The sequence below is a fragment of the Vulpes lagopus genome, chromosome 10, assembly GCF_018345385.1.
Source record: "Vulpes lagopus strain Blue_001 chromosome 10, ASM1834538v1, whole genome shotgun sequence".
Taxonomy (NCBI): domain Eukaryota; kingdom Metazoa; phylum Chordata; class Mammalia; order Carnivora; family Canidae; genus Vulpes; species Vulpes lagopus.
In genome coordinates this window covers 68,583,378-68,589,518 of record NC_054833.1, presented here as the reverse complement: position 1 = coordinate 68,589,518, position 6,141 = coordinate 68,583,378, and positions in this window count along the sequence as shown.

The window sequence follows — 6,141 nt, the reverse complement described above, 5'->3', positions numbered from 1 at the left end:
TTAAGTAATATGTATATTTAAAACCTGGGCGCCGGTCTACTTAGAGGTTAATTTTAAAGGCTTCCGTGCACGATGTGCCGTGGACCCTTAGAGGGAAGAGCTGGAGAGATGTGGAGGGAGGGAGTGCGGTTTGGCCTTGCGAGGCGGTGCTGCCACCTTGCGGCCGGTCGGGTCAGAGGCCGCTGGTCTCCGCGCCTCGCCCGCGTGGCTGTGGCGGGGGGTGTCGCGAGGGGGCAGGTGCGGGGGGGAGGGGGGCGGGGAAGCCTCGGCCTTTATCAAGTAGAATTTCATTTTTAAAAATCACCTCGGTGATTTTTTTGAATTTCCGCGTTATGCTGAGGAGAGGAAAGAACGAAATTGCAATTCATTTCGTCGTCTTTAGTGGTGTGACAAAAGGTTAAGGAGTATGGGAGTTGCGAGGTCAGGCAGTGCCTTTATGTGTTTACTGAGTCTCACCAATCCAGTTCCTCGTGATATTGGACATCACAGACTTAATGTATTGGCTCGTAGGTCACAGGATAACTTCTGAAGCAAACAACAGAAAACCCATAAGGATAAACAGATTTGGAGTTCTGTTTCGTTTTTTTTTTTTTTAATTTTAGACTTCAGCAGTTCAGATCCTTGAATTTTACTGAGTTTGCAAAATTCTTTGAAAGCCTTAGTGGGAAGGTGCAAGAAATATTTGCAGCCTCCTTATGTGACTGTGCCTCTTCCAATTTTAAAAGAAAACGTCATTTCAACATTTGTCAGAATGAACAGGGTTCACCCAGAAAATGGCCACAGCAGCAATGCTTAATACAAACTGCCTGATTTCCACAGTAATAAGTTATTTACAGAACTTTACAAAAATTTCAATTACTATGGCTATTATTTAACAAGAAGATGAGTATATATATTTAAAAATCTGCATATCGTTTCAATCAAGAAGGCAGGAAGATGTTTTTGGTTTGGGTTTTTTCGTTTCTCATTTATTTATTTATTTATTTATTTGGTAATTTTCCCCCCATTTTTCTCTTAGTGGCAGCTGTTCTTAAAACTAACATTGGTTGAATAGGTGTTATGGCAAGAAAAAAAAAATTGTTCCTGTCTTGTAACTGATTTATGGAATTAACTTCTTCAGTTTGTTAGTGGAGGACAGGACCTTATTACCAGGAAGAAAGGCTAATGAAGGTCCCCCAAGTGGAGGACAGTTTATTCAACCACTGCTATATTCAATAAAACTCAGTGTGCATTCAGCTACACTTGGACTCCATCTATGTCATTAAATACTCTTCCCAGCACCCTTGGCTTCAGTGTTCTTTTGGAAGTGCTTTCTCAAACCTATAAATCTGTTTAAAAGTAACTACTACATGCCAGTTCATTGCCTCAGTGAATTGTGCCAACAGTGAATTAATCTGGGTTCTCACAGTGTAAATGTTCAAGGACATTCAATGACAGAGACCTCTAAGAATTCAGAAAATGTAGCCCATATCATCAGTGAGGAAGCAAAATTGGCAATAATGCTGAACAATGCTCAACCAAATGAAATACCATGCTAATTCAAAGCTTGTGTCCTGTAGTAAGAATTTTATGAAGAGTTACCAAAAGCATTGTAGGTACCATTGCCTAGCATTCAGTCTAGAACATGTTTTTGTTTTTGTTTTTTAAACCAGTGAAATAGGCCCAATCAGAATTAAAGATTTCTTGATGCTTGTCTGCCTTCCTACTACTAAGCAAAAGGCCGGATTGCTTAGGTGTTGACAGCTCATCATCCAGACTGATGAAGTGCTTCAGGGACACTAGTTGCCAAGACCATGGCGCCAACTCAAGTCTCACTGGGAAATCCTTCAGAGAGGCTTTTAGGTGTATCTTTACCAATGGGTGGTCTTATATAACTGAGGAATACAAATGGGCTCTGAGTCAAATCACTATGTCCCTGCATCAGTTTTCAGTTTCAGAAGGAAGAGGTATGTTTCATTTGTGAAAAATTGCATCTACTATATTTAATCACATCTCATTATTATACTACAGTAGGTTCCTGATTACTGAAATAATTAATAATCTAAGCTTTCTTTTCTTCCAGCATCCAAAATAATCTTGTGTTTTCAGATGTGTTTAAGCTTGGGGGTCTGTCTGGCTGTTGAAAGGCACCAAACAGTGGGTTCAAAAGGTAGAACTCATACACAACCTCTAAGTTGGTTTGAAGTTTTAGGTTATTAGACAATTCTGTATATAAGGTGTCCAGTTAGTTGCAAACTATTAGTAGTCTAATATCTTCTCTTAAAGAAAAGTCACAAGTGGGGCACCCAACTGGCTCAGTTGGTAGAGCATGTGACTCGACCTCGGGGTCGTGAGCTCAAGCCCCATGTTGGGTATGGAGCTTACTTTAAAAAAAGAAAGAAAAGTCACTAGTGTTAATTTAGCAATTTTAACCGTTGCGTGTTCAGAAAGCTTTTAAAAATAATCCCCCTCCCCCCCAGTTAGAATTCAACTAATAGCCTTTTTGTGTTTTAATACTAGCTGCATGTTAAATATTAAATATCAAGTGCTTTCTTTACATCTAATAATAAAATTTACCACATCATTATGGATCCAGGCTTGTTAAATGCCTTTTAAAATTAGCAAAAGTTCTCTGGTCTCAAATTTTGAATTTAGGAAAGGATGCAGGTAGGATTTTGTCTTTGTTTACCATCATTAATTCAAGTGCCTATAAAGGGTAGTATTGATTTTTCCTATTCACAATAATCTGATTTACCTAGACATTTATTTTCTCTGGGCCTTTTGTAACTGCTCAGACTTATGTGCGTATAATGTTTTCTTCTACAAATTGCTTACCATTTCAAGTTGCAACCCAGAAACCTAGAACTTAGAAAGCCCACGCTACATCTCTGAAAGCAAGCATGGGGGAGAGAATTATGGGGGAGAGAATTAGAATACCACTGATCTCAGTTGGCATAACTTGAGGAGGGAACTTAACAAGGTAGGCCCACCAATGAACACCAAGCATCTAAAAACCCAAGACTTGGGCAGCCCCGGTGGCGCAGTGGTTTAGCGCTGCCTGCAGCCCACAGCATGATCTGTAGACCCTGGATCGAGTCCCACGTCAGGCTCTCTGCATGGAGCCTGCTTCTCCCTCTGCCTGTGTCTCTGCCCCCCCCCCCCCCCCGCCTCTCTCTTTCTGCATCTCTATGAATAAATAAATAAAATCTTAAAAAAAAAAAAAAAAACAAGACTTATGTTTCCCCTCTGCCAAATTGTTTGTTAGAAAAGTATTTGTCCCTAAAAAAAAAAAAAAAAAAAAGTATTTGTCCCTGATTAGATTACAAGGCATTACTCTGTTATTAAGCATCTTTTACAGTACTGTTGTATAACCTCACTTTGTTTAGGATTTTAATTTACTAAACAGAGGAGGTGCCATCCATACAAAGCAGAAAAATCCCACTGCTTTATTGCCCATTAGTACTCTTGAGCTTGGAAAACATTTACCACTTCAAAAACATAAATGCAGGCATTTCTCTAAATAATAATTTATACTAGTAAATCCCAAATTGGAGATCACTCAGATCAAGTGTACACATTTAATATAGAAAATATATATTAAAAGTTAAACATTGTCCCTTTGGGTGGCTTACTTGGTACCAATACAAATAGAAATATATAAGTACTGAGGGCAATTGCTCTCATTAATCCAGAGTATTTATTAGCATTTGATATTACCATGAAAAATGAACTTGAAAAGTCCTCAGAAAATTCGTAGGTCCACTAATGAACACCAACCCAAGGCTACATCCCTGGACTTCAGAAACTGCCTTACTTCCCTAGGCACAAACTCACCATCTTCTGGTGCCATCAAAATGCAATAGGTATTCATAAGTAAACATGTTCACAAGGTAATTTGCTGCTGAGAATTAACTCAAAGGAACAGCTAAGGGTATCTTAACCATTCATGCAAACAGATTCAGCAAGCAGATTATTCAGCAAACAGATTCTGATAAATATTCCAAAACAAGACACAAGCATAGCCAAGCAACAAATTTTTCAGAGGCAGCATGTGTGAAGTCTTCTATTAGTAATAAATGAGGTTACTCGTCTCCTTGATCCAAGATTTTCAGAAGTAACACCTGTCAAGAGAGAGAAACCACTCACCAGTTTAACAGAAATAATAAGTACATTAAGCAGGAGTTGGGGAAGGGGGAAAAATGTCTCCCCAAGGTAGTAACTTGCAGGAAGTAGATACCAGGGGTGTCTGGGTGGCTCAGTGGTTGGGCGTCTGCCTTCAGCTCAGGTCATGATCCCGGAACCTCGGAATTGAGTCATTCATCAGGCTCCCTGCAGGGAGCCCGCTTCTGCCTCTGCCTCTCTCTCTGTCCCTCATAAAGAAAATCTTAAAAAAAAAAAAAAAAAAGAAGAAGAAGGGAGTAGATACCACCCTTAGGGCCTGGGGGACAAATGGAAGAGGTATTAACAGAATTTAAAAGGTTGAAGGTGCCAGTAGAACTGGGTCCCCAGGCTGTGTATGTGAGGGAGGCCCACCTTTTGAATGTGGAATCTCTCAACAATTAAGAGAAGGCTAATTCTAGGAGCATGGGAAATGCAACTAGGCCTCACTGCTGCTGCATTGAACCATAATGTTAAGGCAGAGAGCTGTTGCTGACAGCTGGGGAACAGACAGTGGGGAGGCCTGGCTTTTTTTTTTTTTATCCTCCCTAGCCTTCCAGTCTGCCTCTAGTTGGTAAAAAAACAAAATGTGATGTGCAAAGTTCTAGCCCTAGATCAGAAAGGTGGGTGTGAAGGTGAGAGACAACAGACACAGGAGGGGCAAGGATGTGTGGTTTGCAAACAGTGGGGTTTTAATGAATTCATTTTAGGAAAAAATGAATAGTGTCCAATTCATGAGAAGCCCACAATAGAATTATTCTTAAAATAGTCATGACTGGCAGCTAATAGAATTCTCAAACACATTTTAGGTAATTTTTTTTTTCTTTTTTAAGAATTTTTAAAAGATTTTATTTATCTGACACAGAGAGTCTGGTGTGTGCAGAAGTAGGCAGAGCAGCAGGGAGAGGGGCAGAGGGAGAAGCACAGTCCCCACTGAGCAGAAAGCCTGCCCAGTGGCTGGATCCCAGGACCCTGAGACCAGGACCTGAACTGAAGGCAGATGGCTTAACTGACTGAGCCACCCAAGTGTCCCACATTTCAGGTGATTTTAATTTAGATGTAGGAAAATCAGAAAGTTGTCCAATTTGTTTTTAAAAACTCTGTAATTTAAAAAAAAAAAAAAAGCCTCTGTAATTTACTGTGCTGATAAAAGGAAAATTTCCATGAAATATTTTTTCTTTCCTTAGCATAGGTACATGAAAACATAAGTGAAAATAGTGCAGCCCACAAGCAGTACTAATTTGAGCTAGAAAATTTGAGAATTTTGATAAAGGGTCAAATCCAGCCCTCTGCCAATTTTTGTATCTGTTTTATTGGAACTCATTGTCTCTGGCTGCTTTCCTGAAGCATGGCAGAGGTACCAATATAGACCATCTGACCCCCAAAGTCGATTAGGGGCAACTTTTTACATGAGGTGTAAGTTTTCTTTTTGTAAATAATGAAAATGTGACTGACTATACAAGTTGACACATTTTAAAAAGTGAATGTTGCTAGCAAGAGAGAGACATTTTTAAGGACTAAATTCTTATCACACTTTACTAAGACCACACACCATTTCCCGGCTTAATCGGTGAGCCCTCATTAGACAACATTTCAGAGTTCTATACTAGACTCTGAACACAGTAATCAAGATGCAGCCATGTAGCTTAACTGAAAATGCTTCTGGAAGAAAATGCAGGAAAATCTGGCGTTGGTCTCATAAAAAATGCCATTTCCAAGACTACAAGAGTGTAGCACATACCACAGGTTAGAAAGCACACAACAGCATCTCCTGAATTCACAGTTCATACTGTCACTAAAATGCATATTAATTCTATTGATAAAAAATTAGCTTCTGCATTATAAACTCTCCTAGGCCTTTTTTTCCTCTGTAAAGGCCACCAATATCGAACTTTAGATTAAAATCTTCCAAAAATTCCTGAAGTTTTAACTATTCCTGTTCACACAATGAATATATCCTTTAAAAACTTTTTAGAGGGGGGAAAAAGCGAAACAGAAGACACA